The following is a 17,562-nucleotide window of genomic DNA, read 5'->3' on the forward strand; positions in this document are numbered from 1 at the left end:
CCCGGATAATGAGGCCACACAAGGCTCTCCTTGTTGTACTTGGCAAAGCTAATATTAGAGCTCACAGCAGGGCTCTGTCCTTATCTGTATGCCCTCCTAACCACTTCATCTAAAAATAATTCCTCTGTACAATGCAGTGAAGACAAACCTTGACCTCTGAGAGGAATGCAAGGGTGGTACCTTGGGACAAATACAATAACTCCACATCTCTAACAAGAAAAGAGGAATTCCTAGAACAAAACGTTTCCTAATTATCACTAAAAATAGACAAAATTCTGTTATTTGAATTGTTTCATGGGAAAGAAAACATTTTCTTGATTTTCTTTTCTAAATTTGTGCCAGTGTTTGTGGACTATTAGAAGAGGCAGGACTAATCCAAACTATTAGACTACAAATGTGTAGTCTTCAGTTCAATTAAGAATTATTTATATAAATGAATTAGTTCCTATTTGAATCCCATGATTAAACCAAATTTCTGCTTAAACTCCTGAGGGTGAAGGAAGGCTAACGTGCAGATCAGTGATGTACAAGAGTTCAGCTGTACTCCCATTGTTATAAATTATTTATGCACATTAATGGACCAGTAAGTGGCCCTCTTAGCACTCAATACGAATTTCCAAATCAATGCCTTAGTATGACAAGGGACACTGTGCTGTAGGGTGAGAAGATAAATCTAGGGTTTGACACTTGGTCATTAGAGAGCCAATGACACTGTTCAAAAACTAGATGTATTAACCCCAGTATCCTGGCTAAGACCTTTGAGGGTACATTATCTGGTCTTCCTAAATTTTCCCCACAATTCACTTTTTATTTAACAACAACTTTTCCATCCTACAGGCTGATCCCTCCACTGGGGCCCTGTTTGCTGACCGCCACATCATCTCATATCGCCGACCACCAATCTGCGTAACCTTCTTGTTCACAGCTCCCTTGACCGCCCTCAACAACCATCCACACCAGGTACTTTCCCTTGCAACAGAGCTCACTGTATCACCTGCAAGTACACATCTAACACCACACTCATTCAAGGCCCCTCAGGACAATTCCGGATCACCCAGACAAACCCTTATACCTCAGCAACCTCATTTACTGTATCTCTTGCAGGAATTGCCCAGCTATCTATGTTGGGGAAACCAGAAGGAGACTAAGAGAACATGTTAGTGCTGTGAAGATGAAAGATTTCGCCAAGCCCATTGTTTCTCATTTCACCTCTGACGGCCATGATCACACTGATCTCTCCCTCTGCATTCTCAAAGAAGGGTTTCTTAACTCCCATAGCAGAAAGACATCAGAAACAAAAATTATCTTGAAACTTGGTTCACAACTTCCCCCGTCTCTCAACGTCAGATTTGTTTTCATGTAATCTTTTCTATTCATATGCAAGTTCACACTTCACACCTCTCTTCGCTTCTCCCCTGCTCCCGCGTCCTCCATTCTCCCAGCTTTTGTTCTCCTGTGCTACTTAATCTTTGCCATCTGCCCTGTCTTTCTCACACCCGAAGAAGGCTCCACAGCCAAAACATTGTGTTTTCTTTATTCGCTTTTCAGCATGGAATAAATCTATTACTTGTTCCTTTGCAGCCTATGCTAGCTGACGCACCTGCCCACCTGAACTACTTCAACATATTTATGCACTTTACAGTATTATGTGCTTTGAAGAACTGGATTAATTAACTAACAACACTAAAATCAAGGAGGAATCAAATTTTGAATTTCAAGTTACCATTTCATTATATTCTACGTACTACAGTAGAATGTCTTACTGCCACACATTTCAAGTTTAAAAACATGGTGCAATGAAAAACTCAGAACACAAAGGATTCAACAGAAACATGTTGGATGTTCCATTTTTACTTCTATATCGATTTTTTCCAAAATAGCTCTGTGTCCCAATATCGCATTAGAAAATCTGTAAAGGTTAATGGTTAATCACTGCAATGTTGCCTCTATTCACCCAGAAAAACAAACTGTAGAAAAGGAACGCTCTGCAGTACTAGATGTACAGCTGAAGCACACACAACTTCTGAGAAAATGGCAGTAAACTTTATGGGCCTGCAAGCAGTGTATTGCCTTCCAGGTTTATTTGCTTTGCTTTTGCATGCTTCACTGAATGCAGTACATCACGGAGTAATACACATGACACACAGATAATTAACCTACAGGATACATTACACAATGGATGCCTATTTTAAGAACTGCATTTTATAATGGAAAAAGGGAAAGAAAGAGAAAGAGGAAACTGAAGGTAATAAATTAACATGTTAAATGTGCCTTGGGTGTTTATGTATTTTATTTTTAACTTTAAAAATAAAACAAAAAATGTAATAAGCATGCACTTTGGTCTGGCAGCCAGGTGTCAGATTATTCGAAGGCCTGTTCTGTGGTTAGAAAAAAACACAGGCTGAGATCTTCTTGTGGCTTGCAGAGGAGGCCTTTGTCATTATTTAATTCTTGTATTTATATCGCTTTAACCATAGCACTCAATTTCAGTTCCTCGAATACTACGATCAGCCAATGAGCCACTGTGAGAAAGAATTTTAAAATGGTTTAAAATTAAACCTCACAAAACCTTCTAAACTTTCATGTATTCAGAGTAACACGCCATTACTGTTGGAATCTTACACCTTTAATTGTCCACCATACAAGAAGCTTGTGACAATGACTTGTGCATGTTTCAGGATCTGAGGGAAATCTTCCTGTGATTTTCTGTTTTATGCATCTATGACTCTTCTGAGCCCTTTGTGCCTACAAAGTGTGATGAAACTGCTTTACACTCTCTCCCAGTGGCTACATGCTAAAGAAGCCACCCATTTCAATTTGACAGAGGTGAGTTATGCACCCATTTGAGGAAAAAGACATTTCTGAGTAACCACATGTTTCTTGACTTTTTAAGCCTTTAACAGGCTGGAGAGCGAAGAGAAAACCTCTGCCATGGATACAGCTTGTTTTCTATAGCCTGGAAATTGCAGGCACCTATCCAATGTATGGCCCTCACCAGCTGTGGCCAGCCAGAAAGCAAGAACAAAACTGTCTGAATGCAATCCAACCCTGGCTCACAACAGTACAATAGCTGCAGACTGTTGTACAGAAGCCACATCCATCACCCAGGAGTGCATACTGAAAAAGTTGGTGCAATCTGGATCTGTCCCTCATATAAAACAAAAGCTCATATCTTTTGCTTCTCAAGATTTTCACTGCAACAGAAGGAAAATGGCCTCACAGTACTTATAACTGAGGACATGAATGAATTTTTGTTCTAATGTGAAGGATGCAGCAGTAGAAAGAAGACTGAATATCTATAGAATGTGCAACATTTAGATATTCTAAATCTAAAAGAAAAGAAAGATTTTTGAAAGAAATTCGGTATATTTTATTTTATAGTACTTGACTACATCTACAAAAAATGGCAACTATTCTTTATTTGTTTGACACTTATACAGCTGGGTAATTTACTGGATCGAGCAGAGTAAAGTACTTTACTCAAGGCTACTGCAGCAGTGCCTCACCTGGGATTTGAACCCACAACCTTCAAGTTATGAAACCATCCAGGATGTCTTAGCTTTAATTACTTTACAAGCAGTATAATGTGTAATAACACAGATAGTAAAATTCCGTAAGGCCTGAGCCAACCTTCAGTATATCCTGAGAAGCCTCTGAATTGTATATTGTGTGCGCCATGACACAAGTTTGAGTTTCTTAAAAAGCGCTCCTAAATATGAATATTATGTATACTATTAAGTATTATATATTTAATATATATATACATCTATCTTTAGTCAAGAACTACAAGAATACTGTGTAAATATAATGAAATGCCAATTAAAAGCATTGTATTTTGTAATACATATCTGCTAAATGAAAAGGAGGATAACATTGGAGAATTAAAAAAACGTCATAATTAAACCCATTTACTTCCACTCCCCAAATTTTTATATTAGACCGCACTTTTTCATCATTCAAGGCAAAGGTTTTAAAGCTGAATGGCAAATTTGCTCCTTACAAGCCAACAGATTTGACAGGTACAGTTTATATGCGACTCCTTGGGCAAAAGAACATTTGGAAAATGATCAAACGACGACCAGTTTGCAAAAATCAAAGAAGTCTTTGCAAATCAGTCTCTGCAACAGGTCTACTATGATTTACACAGCAGCACAGGGAAACTGTATTCCGAGCAAATGAGTCATCCCTTCAGAGTGCCTCAAACCCAGCTACTTCTTCCCTGGTTGACATTGGCTCAGCAACTTCTGTGGTATGCAATAGTCCTTACTAGTGGCATGGGGAGAGTTTGACCCAAATACACCACTCTTTGTGTAGGATTATCTTTACGTACTCCCATACAGGCTGGCATTACAGGACCGCAGGAGTCAGGAATGCTGCGCCTCGCCAGGGATGGAACTTTCGAGGGCTATTTTTAAATGGCTGACAGCTCACACGCAGGTGGAACTTGTGATAGCCTAGGTTTGTTTCTATGCTGAACCCTGCTCGTAAAAGATGTAATTGATGAAAGGTGTACATAACAGTTTTACAGGCCACATTGCGTTTAAAGGTTATATTATCAGATTCTAGGTGCGTCTAATGTCAATTATAAGCATTACCAACTCAACTGCATAAGGGTCCAGTTAAAAAAATGGTCCCATTTAAGTATTTTTGGCAAGGAGGAAGAAAAGACCTTTAAATTGAACAATATCAAAATTAAATGAATGGGAACTTGAGTCCTCTAATACTAGACATGTCCTATCTATTTAATAACTGCTACACTGCATGCACTCTTTTCAATGCCAGGTAAAAAAAGAAACAAAACACACATTGAAAACTATTATGCAGAACACTGCATTGTTACAGTCAGATTTATTGTTTCATTTAGGACACATACAGCTGCAGATCATGGAAATGTAAGGGAAAACAGGCCTAAGCAATGGCATTTCGTATTTTGTGGTTCGCATGAGAATTTCATAGCAAACAAATGGCGTGTGAGCTTTAGTGCATATATACATAGTACAATATAATCATCATCTAACTGTTACATCAGATTGCTGCCTGAATTTGGCTTTTAAAAAGGCATCCAGGCATTCTGATTCAGACTTAAAAGGCTTATACAAAGCAGTGAACAAACTGGTTTCAACACAGCCATGTCACTCCCTTTTTGCTCTTCCTCGCCTAAGAAAACACCAGCAAAACTGTTACACAATCTTACATAGAACATAAAATAGCATTAGCATCACATTCCTGCGATATTCCATTTGGACTGATGTGACTCAAATGTCAGACAGTTTTCCTCCCTTCTAAAAGCAGAGTATTCTCCATCTGTACAGCTGAAAAGCAATTATACACATCTTGCAACATGCCATGGTCTTACACCTAACTGCCAGGAGCCCACCTGTTGGTGTAATAAACACACCGTGCTAAGAGAGCATGCAGTGCAGTTTTCAATAATCAACTGCAGTGTTGATATAATGGCAAAGCAATTTGACGTACAGCACAGTTACGTTAAGTTCAGATTTAAAGAAACAACTAAAATAATTGTAAGAAATCTCGAGTTCATTGGGCATACTGGGGTTCAATTACTGATAATGCAGTCGCCTGTCATTCTTTTTTTTTGTGGTAAAATTAATCCATTTTAATCAACAAAGAGAATAAGGCTCCAGACTACGCAGCAATTCCTGCCAGGCATTATTTTGTTCTAAGGAGATGAGTCATAGTGCAGAAAGGCCCCAGACCCAGATTGTTTTTGTGTTTTACAAAGCTTCAACAGTCCCTGGGAAATGAATGGTCTTCTCAGACAATGGTGCAAAATGAACCTCAAACCCTAAAATTACCAAGCAACCTCACTTCTTCTGGCATCAGTGTTACAGCAACTGAGGAAGGAGAGGGGGGATATTTTGTCGAAATAAAAGAAGGTGAGTTTTTTTGAAGGGGAAAAGGAAACATAACAGCATTCCACAGGAGGCCCAAGTTTACCCTTTCCAGTTAAAATGCTCTAGTGGTAACAGATGAAAGTCCCTTACACCCCTGAAAGATGATGGGGCTTTCCATGGAAATCCTGTTTTTGATTCGCTCATGAACTTAGGGTACATTCATCCAACTGTTAAAAACCTTAGAGTACCGCTCATAAACTTAGAGTACATCGAACTGGTGTGCAAACTCCCTTTTCTGACCTGCGCTTGTCAGAGATAAACATTATGGCAGGAAATAATTACACCAGAAAGCTTAGAGATGCATCACAAAGAATAATTACTTAGGAACATGCCAGGGATTTATGTTAAAGAAAATCTGCAAGTCATTAAGAGTTCTGTTGCATCTCTTCCCAGAATGCCATATGCCATATGCTAGGCTGTTAATGTAGACATTAAATGATACTCCATTTACAGCAAAATCTGTTGTCTTTTGATTCATGTTAGATGGAACAAGTTAAAAAATATATTTTTGGAAGCTTAATTCACCCACTAAAATGTTTTCTCAAGCAGGTTATCATTGAACTGCATTTTACTGATGATATTTCTGTCATATATTTTAAAATATTAATAAAAAGCCTATACATTTTATTTTCTCATACTGAGTGCTATGTTTCATACTAACAGTGTTGTGCTATGTAATGAATGACTCAATACCTTATGCGATATATAATTCTCTATTTTAACACTGCACTTCAGAGAAAGAGCAAACATTTCACTGGACAAAGTATGATTCACTTGAGTCATTCTTAGTGTGCATACCATACATATTTCCGTACTGCTGTTTAAAGAAGTTTTAGCTTCAAAAATCCCTGTGTAATGAAACACAGATTTGAGTTTTTTTTTTTACTCCTTATCTGAGTGAGAGTTTAAAAATCTTAGTAATGTAAAGTAACATCTCTCTCTGAGCTAGAGATAGCATGGGAATGTGTTACATTCAAAATATGAAAATGAAGATTACTGCATTTCCACTTCTACATTACAAGCTATATATAGGTTTCGTTATAAAAAATGTATTAATCCAATATGTAGGAACTATGCTTTTCTCCTCCATACCCCCCCAACCCCACCCCACTTATTTAAAACCAATGCCAAGACCACGGTACTGTTATCTGTGGGTTAGGAATGGCAAGGCTCTTACTTGCTGGCTGAGGTACTGTAGCTCTAACAAATTACAGACTGGCTCTGAACAGTGAGTCTTTGGTATGGCTCTGCTATGCAACTTCAGTTCCAAAAATACTTGAACAGCACCCTGCCTCCAGCTCAAGAGCATAAAAAAAGTGACAAAGAAATATTCTCAACTCTCACGTTTATCCCATCTACAGCATCTCGACTAGACCCAGATTATGGCCAGGCTGGACTAAAGGCTGTAGTTTGTATTAACGTGGTCAAGTTAAAAGTATCTCAGATTTAGGACTTCTTCACAGAAAACCTGGATTCAGCTTTGAAGGCTCACACCAAAAGTGCAGAAATCAATGCCATTCAACTAGTGGCAACGCAGACAAGAAAAGTAGCATGTTCTTGAAACAAATGGTGAAAGAAAAAGGTTTAAAGAGGAGTCTGCAAAAGCCAAAATCTACAAATGTGTTTCACATCAGATGGTAATATACGCTCGCTCCAATAAAAATGTTTTTATACCCAATAGGATTTCACATTTTTTGGAATACCACGAAAGTTACATATACATTCAAGATATGGTCAACTCCTTGGAAATAAACTCCCAAATTCAGACTTTTTATTCATAGCAACAGGTGCTCAAGTTATAATCACATTGCTCAACTCTATAGCTATCAGGAAAAAAAAGAACCTGCAAAAACACATAGCCATGTGTTTCCTAGCCTGCACTCTGTGAGAAAAGTACAGTTCCCGGGGTCTCCTGAGTGGAACCCAAGGCACTTAATTTGAGTTCAGATTGTGATACATTATAAGTTCAAACCTGATCATTTCACTAGGTGTCCATAACCAGGATTCCAAGGAACAGTTTAAGATTGGCACACTGCTGCTGTGGCACTCCCTAAAATCAGTCAGCCACTGTCTCAAAATCATGGCCTTTGGGATTTCTCGGGCACCCAAGACAGACCTGTGGTAATGACAGTGAGAAACACTCCGTTCCTCCAAACCAAGATAAACCTTCTGTATCTCACTATGGGGCTTCATGAATGGGCAGGCCAAAGGATCACATTCTCATTTTCCCAATGTGACTACAGGGATAGTCACTGTGAGCCAAGATGTAAATGCATTACTTGGAAGTGTTGGTGATACCATTTAGCAAAGTTGGAAAAAGGTTAGGGTGAGGCTTAGTACAGCAGAAATGAGTGTTCCAAGTTTCAAACTAGACTAGTTTTTCTCTATTCCACCAAGTCTGCAATGGGCACCGACACTGGCACTGAGCTGGGGTGGTGTTATGAAGTGGGCAGTAAACAGGCAGACAACAACATGTTAGAGCAAAACCATTCCAGAAGACTAGTATTATGTAAAAAAAAGACAGGAAATACATTTATACAGTATATTTCAGCATTCTGTGCTTCTATTCAAACATTTTACTGTACAAGGCCTGTTCTCAGGGTTAAGAATTGTACTACTAGTGCAATACAGGAATAATATAATGCAATAAGCAACTAACAATACGAATAATACAACCATGTAAGCCAATGGATGACATACAATCCATTTTAAAGTTTGTTTTTTTATCTTCAGACCTAAACAGGTACAAAAACAATTCAGAATTTCCTTTTCTAAAAAAAAAAGAACTGAAATGCGTTTCTGCAGTAACAAAAAGAGCTTTATCACAATATATAACTGTTTAACTCAAGCCTTCTGTTTGTCCACATCTCTGTTCAAGGATTCCTCCTTATTTAAAGACTATTTAACTGTCCTAAACCATACATCTAAGTATAATTTCCTAATATAAGTAAGTCCTCCCAAAAGTATTAATAAACATTGACTTTCTAATAAACCACAGTTGTCACTTGCTATATACAGTATGATGTGGTCTGATGAAAGGTAAGCACAACTGGCTGAATTATTCTGTATGTCATTTAGTTTCAGCGCACTAATTAAAATAATTATCCATGTTTTATTTAGTAGGTTGAAAAGATCATCTGTGGCTTTTCTTACATGGCATTTTTAGAAAATCTTGACAGTATGATAAAAAGCTTGATCAAAGTCCAATCTGATTTTAGTCCTATTTGAGCTCTCATTTGAAACCTTAATAACCAAGATGTGGCTAAGGATCTGTGCCTGTGGCTGGAAGGTTGCTGGTTCAAATCCCGCAGCCGGCAGAGGAATCCTACTCCATTGGGCCCTTGTGCAATATAAATGGCTGACCCTGTGCCTGACCCCAAAGCGTCTCTCTCTCCCCCCGTCTGTGTGCCTGCATGTCTCATGGAGAGCAAGCTGGGGTATGCGAAAAGACAAATTCCTAATGCAAGAAATTGTATATGGCTAATAAAGTGATCTCTCTGATCTCTCTAATAGACTTAATAAAATATTTCATATGGACTTTTCAGTTCTTAAACTTATAGGGGACTTCCTTTTCACTACTGCATTTCATAAGTATCTTATGATCTCCAACCTCCAAGAAAAGGAGATGAAAGGATGTAAATACTGTATGATACGACTATGGACACCGAATAGCATCACTGGATTTTACAGAGATGATGAATTATGCAGAGATGTATCATGATTCTATCTGCAGGTTACATATTACACTCAAACCGTCTCTATCTGCCATTACAGTTAACTGCACCTCCAGCAGTAGCACCTGGTATTTCTTCAATCTCTAGAATGCGATCTTATACAACAATCGCAACTCTAAACCACATGCTTTACTGCACACTCCCTCAACACACCACCCTATGTCATTAGATCAGGGATTTCTTTTCGTAGACCCTCAGATTCAAAAATCTTTTTGATCTAAGATGTTTGAACGAATTGAAAATCAGCAAGAAAATTGATCGTTGACCCAGAATGCCCTGGTGGACAGTCTGAGGTATTACCTGGTTAAGCATGACCAAAGAAACTAGGTCTGTTCTTTCATTCTTCTTCCCTTCTTTTAAACTCCTTTAGTTTTTTACTTTTTCCATAATGTGTTTTCTCATTATTTCTTACATGATATGTGTCTGAGAAATGGAACATGAAACAGTCTATATATTTTCTTCTGGCAGAATCCCTACAATGCCAATAGAATTCGAGGACAGTAAAGTTCTCATTCTAAATGCATTATTGTGAAAACAGGTAATATACAGGTATATAACAGGTGTTTTTAAAGAAGACTGTTACACAGACTGTTACAGAGCCTTGCTTCTGGAAAGCCCTGATCAAGCAGTTTGTAAAGGTCACCCATGAATCAGAATTTTATAAAGACCAGAAATATAAGACAGTTTGATCATTTATGTAATTTAATTTATTCATTTAACTAGACATGGCAAATGGTGATGCTTTAGCTCTGCATGATGCTGATCTTGTAGTTGCAAATGACTTATGATTACACAACTGTTCAAAACAGAAATATTTCACATAATCAAAAAACTGAAGCTCTAAGGATCACTTATAAAACCTGCTAAACTGCTACCCCTGCTCCTAGAGTACTACACCTGTCTCTACTGGTTTTGCTCAAACCCAGGGTCTTCAAACCCCGGTTCCTGTGTCCCTGGTCCTTTCTGGTTTTAATTTCAGATGATCTTAACTGGTGCCTAACGGCACCGGTTCAAATAATTTGCTCAATTAAACCTTTATTTCCAGCTCTCAACAAGGTGGCAAATTTCACTTTTACTTTTAAGCTGTAACAGGTAGCTTGAAATCTCCAACTGTTTCTGAGACGAAAACAATTTGAAATGGTCTATTGATTATTAGTTCAATCAAGTTGGAAAAAAACAAGACTCTGGGGTCCCCAAGAATAGGTGGCAAAGAAACTCTCTTCAAATAGTACTTACAACTGACCTACTTAAGTAATCCTTTTTTACTGTAGCTAAATTAAAAAAATGTTTAATTGTTTTTTAGCTCCTAAAATTTAACAGATTAAATAAATTAAAAAGTACTTACTGAGTAAATTATGCTATAAAGCTCCAAGTGGGTAAATTAGTTGAATTAAGTAACTGAGACATTGAACAAAATACAGGGGAATAGTCACATCATGATCATGATATACTGAGGTTTGATAACCCCAATCTATTTTGCCAAATCAACATCCCTTCTCTTCCTCTACAAAAGCAACTTGTGAGGTTAACTGGCCATGAAATATGTTTTATGGGAATCTTTAAGGGCAAAGGGAAAAATCTAAGCATAGGGATTTCAAGATTCTGTACAATATTTTAAACAATATTTCTTGTTTAAAAACTGAAACTGAGATGAATCTTAAAAATAAATTAATGGGTTATGGTTATAAGAGGCATTCCAACAACATACTTGACTTGTCGATGCATAAACTTCAGACCAAGCTAAGGGTAAATCATGTTGATGCAAGAGTGTCATTCTGTAATTCATTGGAATTTTACAATCCCAAAGACAGAAGCACTAGCCATTTAGGTATCTTGAATGGGGTTGTTGAATGAAAAATCTGTCAGCATGAGGAATGCAGCACGTCCCTCTCGAGATATTGAGCTGTAGGTTATTTACCCTCCAGGTATATAGAAGCCTGACTTAAGCACTTTAAGCATCGCAGGACTGCAAAGTGGCGGTCCTGAGTGAAATTAAACTGCCATCTGGTTCTGGCGTGTGATCTGCTTCCACCCAGATTACAGCCCTTGTGCGGAAAAAGAAAACCAACCCGTTCAGCTAGAGATAAACCACTTGGATTGGAAGACGCAAAAAAGTAACTGAAAACTAGAGAACCAAAAGAACCAAATATGGTAAAGACAGTGTTATTAAGGTCTTCAGAAAACAGGCCATAAGCCAAATTGGCATTTGAATGACACTTTGTATTCAGCATTTTCAACAACACACACAGAGTGTTTAGTGGGCACTTCACAGTCTTTTTCTGGTTCAATTTAGCAAAATATATTGTCCTACAGTATAGGTATAGGACCGTGTTCATAGCTTTATTGACCAGAACTTTTTAAAGTTTTGCAGCTGTGAAATTCTAGTACATACATCCTCATTTTACCAATAAGAATTCAGTGAAAACACCTCGTTCATCAGCAGGGGTTTTGGTGCCTGATCCTCCAGTGCCAGCTTCTCACTGGTTTTAGAGGTACCTTTCCATTAGCATCTGACTGAGACAATTAATTTGACTTCTTAGTCACTTCATTGGTTAACAATCAATTAGGTTAAGGTCCGATATGTAATGTAAAACAAATGTTAATAAATGTTTACAGGGATGTTGACGAGAGAAAATAAGCAAGAGAAACAATTCAAATAAGACTGTGCAGTAGCTAATTGCCTTTAAATTTAATGTTTTCTTTACAGGTTCAGTTTCAAAGTTATGGTTTTTAATGTCCTAGTAGTATACTTGGTTTTGATACAAAGATCCAACAATGGGGGAAAAAAAACAAAAAAGGTTTACAGAACCTGCTCAGGGGGTAGGCAGGTTCAAAGAGGAATTGAACTCTGATTGCTGACTTAAAAGCAACAACTTACAATATGCAGCGCTTTTGTCAGTGAGATAACAAGCTTTCCTTGGCAGTCATTGACTGATTTAATTCACCTCCAGACCTGACTCCTACCCTAGTGTTTAAACACCCAGATGAAACAAAACACCCCAACCTCAAATACAAGTAAAATACGAAACAGTTTATTTTTCAAAGGCAAAATTATCCCAGGATCAAAGAATCGTATTTTCACAGATAGTTTGAATGAACTGAAAAAGTATGGGAAAACATTCAAAACTTCACAGTGGAACAAAAAAATGTAACCCACCTATTTCTTATTCCATATAAATCATTTTCTTGCTAGATGTTCACCTTTAATTCTAATGATTGTTTTCAGAAAATATCATGCATTTTTCAATCCAGCAAAACACTTCACAAACAAATCACCCACTCAATGCACAGATAATCTAAAGACGTATTGGAGAGCAGCATCTCAGTTTTAAAATGCCACAGTGGTAATACAATATAAGGAATTCCCTCAAATGCAATTTCTACACTGTACTAATTTAAAACCATAAATCATTAACTTTAAGGGCAGCTCCAGGCACATTGTAACAAAGAACATCTGAGGATACAAAATTTTTTTTTAAGCTCAATAGGAGTGTCAAGACATTCATAAAAACATTTCCTCTCATGTTCTAATCAGCATTGCACACACTTCCTTCTAAAACAATTCCACTCCACTACTTGGACACTGAACTTTTGAACTCTATTTCATTTGAATGGTTACAACAACTTCCCCATGGTTCTGTCTCTTGACCAATGCATGACTATGCTCTTCAAGAAATACATATGTTCTGCACTCAATATGCCTGAACACCAGAAAACTTTTCATCTGTTCTAATTTGCCTGGACAACTAGAAACCACAACTGTGAGCTGAAAAAAAAAAAATTTATAGCTTGGAGCCTCTGAGGCTTAACTTAAAAAATATTGTAAATAAACACACGATGTTGACTATTTTTCCTCTATTTTCCTTGATCTTTTAAATTTAGCTAGTACTAAAGAAATCCATCTGGTTGAGGGGAACACTAATTCTCCCTTTCAGTGCATCAAGAGATTTGACTCCAAGAACTTTTTAGGACACGAGTGATTGTGAATCGCAATATTACAGATTCAGCTTCACAAAAACCACCAAGCAGCCATACCTGGCAGGACACCAAAATGAATCACACAGATAAGTGCAAGTTCAAGACTTTCAGGATGCATTGCAAGGGAAACCAAAGAAAGCTCTTCCAGTGCTTGGATGTAGGGATATCATGGTGCTTCAAGTACCATTATAATAATTATTTTTCTGAAGTCCAGGTTATGAGAGGTCCATGTAATTTTTATTGCTTTGCATATTGAGATCCTAGGATCCAGATCAGACTGTTTACAGTATAACTTCCCCTCCAGACACAAGGGACACATTTACTCACAGTCGACTTTTCTCTCAGTAACGTCTCCATACAGTGTATCAGTTCAGAACACACCTTGCATTTACATTTGATAAGAAGCCACAAAGCAGTCACATGATAATGCACAACCGTTAAAACTTCAGAAAGATGGACACCTGTTACTTAAAATTATTTTAAATTCTAACACTAAATGAAAAGGTCTTCGACTTTTATAGACACATTATTATGCGTTTTGTTCTAGAGCAGGGATTTTCAATCCGGGCTATGTTAAAGGTATCCAGACAAATGGGAAACCTTTTATCATAAGCTTAGTAGTGGGTGAAATCAAAATGATCACAAAACAGATCTGCTCAGGCATTGCTTACTGTGATCTCTGATTCCTCGCATTCTTCTAACTCTGTGTAATAAATACAAACTTTACTTTGATTTCATGGATATGGTTGGGAGTTTAATTGAAGGCGGAGGTGATTTTGAAAGTGGTTTTTAACACTGAAAAGCCACTATTATGTGGGTGACAGACAAGTAGAAATTGATGCAGATGTAAAAGTCCAGTAAAATTTAGATTTCCTATGTAAGTCAGACAGTAATAGCCTCTAGATTTACAGTATTTGTTTTATGGATTGGCTTATTATTGATGAAAGATATGCAAGCATCTCCCTTTCCCAAGAGAAATACATGCAACATGCTATGGAAACGTTCTCATGTGAAATCCTATTTGAAATCAATGTTGCTCTTTTTGCATCTTATATGTTCTTTATCGGTTTATACGCGCAAACTTTACTTCAATATAGCTTAAGAAAACGAAGTGGCGGTAGAAACATGGACCTTGCCACAGAAAACCGAATTAAAACGTAATATTAAAAGCATATTATCCAAAACGCGGCAAAAAGTGTGGTTCCATTCAGATTTATACAGAACCGTAGATCCAGAAACTTTGTATTATTATATTTCAACGCAACCGCCACAATAATAACAAACCTCATTACTTTCTGCGGCAACTATATCATGTGGATGTCAAAATCAGCATACTGAATTTACTTAAATGTAAGGGCTAACGTTTGTCTATGGGGTTTTGTGGTGTTGTACTCCTCTTATCTTATCTATTGCGAAATATCAAGCTAATTTTTGGGCAACAAATAAACTAAACACAATCTTTATAAAATATGCCCAGAGATTTAATTCGCATCTAAAGTTGGTCATTTAACTGTAAATGAACCGCAAAGTAATAAACGTGACTGGGTTGCACTGCTTGCTTTTGCGTCCTATTATGCCTTTAGTTGTTTATCGCATTCATACTGTAAAATACGAGTGCGGAAAGGTGTTGAATGCAAGGGTATCCTCTAGTACATCGTTTTTTATTATTGGTTATTTTATTGTACTTTGTTCTATATTTTTTAAATAAACATTGTAACCCGCATTTTGATAAAGACCGAAAACTTACCCCTTCGTTATTAGAAGTTTCGAAACCGTCTTTTAATATGTTACACAAATGCTGGGTTTCTATTTAAAAAAAAACACAACCGTGATTCCTTACCTTATTTTATAAGGGTCTCGCCGGTGAGTAAATCCCGTGTTTCTGCCCTCCGGTTAAAGCATTTTCTCAGGCTCTGTTTGTCACCGATCTGTTTACTCAAGTTTAGCTTCAAGTTAGCAGGATGCCCTGTATAATCCCAACGAGTCGAAAAGACGCCTATTGGAGAAACCACATGTCAGTTATGAGCACTCGGAGTTCCTGCCGGGGTATGAAAATTAGATCCCTACGAGCAGACTGGTAGTGGGGAAAAGACCTTAGACACTAAGTATAATAATATGTATTACCACAGCGTTATTAGACTGCTCACATAGTATAAACTGCGATGATGAAATTGATTTTGATCTTGGGTTCTCTCGGTATTCCTTAAGTGCACACACCCGTTTGTATTTGTATTGGTTATTCGATATGAAAACTACATTAGTGGAAACCTGAGAGCGCTCTCTCACTCCTATCACATCTTTCCCGTGGACTGCTTTGCCAATTGCAACAAAAAAATCCTTTCATTGAATGCAAAACGTGTAGTGAAAGGCAGGGACATCAGTTCGCATACAAAAATAGCAAATTTATTAAACGTTATAATCCTAAAACCTGAAAATAAAACATACTGTTATCGTTTGCAATTTTAAAAACAAAACCTGTTTGGCCTGCAAACAGCACAGTAAAAAAGTTTTAAAGTCCAAAAGGATTTTGTAACTACAACTAAGCAAAACAATACAGTATGTTTTCCTCGTGTAACAGTTTTGTGAGAGACGAAAAATTGCCCATCTAACCTTAAGGGGTTTAATCCAAGAAAGGAAAACTGAGAAGGATGAGTCAGCCCTTGATTCAGAACCCTCCTCGCCCCCCCTTCCCCAAAACACACCTCCTTTCTTTACCCAGTTTTTAACTCAGCTTCCATTAATCCACGGCGTCGTTCTTGAGTTGCACGCCTAGACGTTGTTCAGACTGACCCTGCTCTAATTTCGTGCACCAAGGCACTTGATACTAGTTTTAGACAATGTATTAAGAGCTGCATCCAGTAGTATCCACTCTATAAGTGCGTCGCCGGCGATAACGTGTTGTGACCTGTGCTTCCAGCTCTTTGTGTCTCTACATCTCATTTTTGAACGACTTTGGCAGTACCTCGCCGTAAAAATAAAGCGAGAGAATAAAGAAAAAATAGCCTTTTTTTATTTCGTTGTTTAAAAAAAAATCCAAAAGCATTGGAGTACATGCTGTCCTTAAGGAAATACACGGTCATAAATATTAAGGTAAATACATTTAAAATGGGAGAATATGCTACATGTATTCATTTAGCCCACACAAAATTAGTTGGGTCAATGAGGAGAGACAGGCGCCAAGTGCTGCGAATTTTAAAGTCTACAACGAAAGGAAAGTGACCTCTTTACTTGATCCGCTATTACTTAAATAGCCTCTTTATTATTTTATCGTCTTGAATGTCGTGTGAAAAGTTATGGGAAAACAGGAAAAAAAAACATTTTTATTGCTTCTAATAAAATGTAGGTTGTCATGTCAAAATATAATATTGAAATCTACCCTTGTTTCTATTGTTCTTTAATGATTTCTTCCTGAATATCATTTATCAGGACACATATTTCTGTCCCTTTATCTGGTGATATCAAGATCACACACCAATGTTTAATACCCTGGAGCTGAAGGACACAAAAACAAAGAATCAACATTCAGCCTGAAGGATCATCTCACTAACATGCTATTTGAGCTGTTTTCAGTTAATTCAGTTGCAAGTGCAAAAAACAGTAATACGAAAGAATATTAAGTAAACTGAGTAACAGAGTTAGAAATATATACAGTATGTATTATGCTTAAATAATAACTTACATAAACAGTAGCAAGACACCTAAAATAGACAGTTTTTTATCTTTGTACATTTAATTGATTGCTTTTTAAAAATTGTTACTTAATATGTTACTTAAAATGGAAACTAGAATATATTTCCATGCAATTCTGTTCCGTGTTAGTTTAGTGGCATTGAAAAATATAGGAGAATGCATGTCCATTGTACAGTTCTAGCACCATACTCATCCTATGACAACTTTGTATGGTCACCCCAGATGTCTTTGCTCAATTAATAAAA

General features: G+C 37.3%; 1 protein-coding gene across 1 annotated transcript in view; it reads right to left on the minus strand.

Moving 5' to 3' along the window:
- The window catches only part of il11ra (interleukin 11 receptor subunit alpha), a 44,968-nt gene extending 28,554 nt beyond the window's left edge, over positions 1 to 16,414 (minus strand). Inside the window, exons 1-2 of the mRNA XM_015340244.2 lie at positions 16,330 to 16,414; positions 15,468 to 15,623 (exon numbers count right to left, since the gene is read on the minus strand). The gene's annotated coding sequence lies outside the window, so the exon portion shown is untranslated. The remainder of the gene's footprint in view (positions 1 to 15,467; positions 15,624 to 16,329) is intronic.
- Positions 16,415 to 17,562: the final 1,148 nt, after the last annotated feature.

Source organism: Lepisosteus oculatus, chromosome 3 (genome assembly GCF_040954835.1).
Source record: "Lepisosteus oculatus isolate fLepOcu1 chromosome 3, fLepOcu1.hap2, whole genome shotgun sequence".
Classification (NCBI taxonomy): Eukaryota; Metazoa; Chordata; class Actinopteri; order Semionotiformes; family Lepisosteidae; genus Lepisosteus; species Lepisosteus oculatus.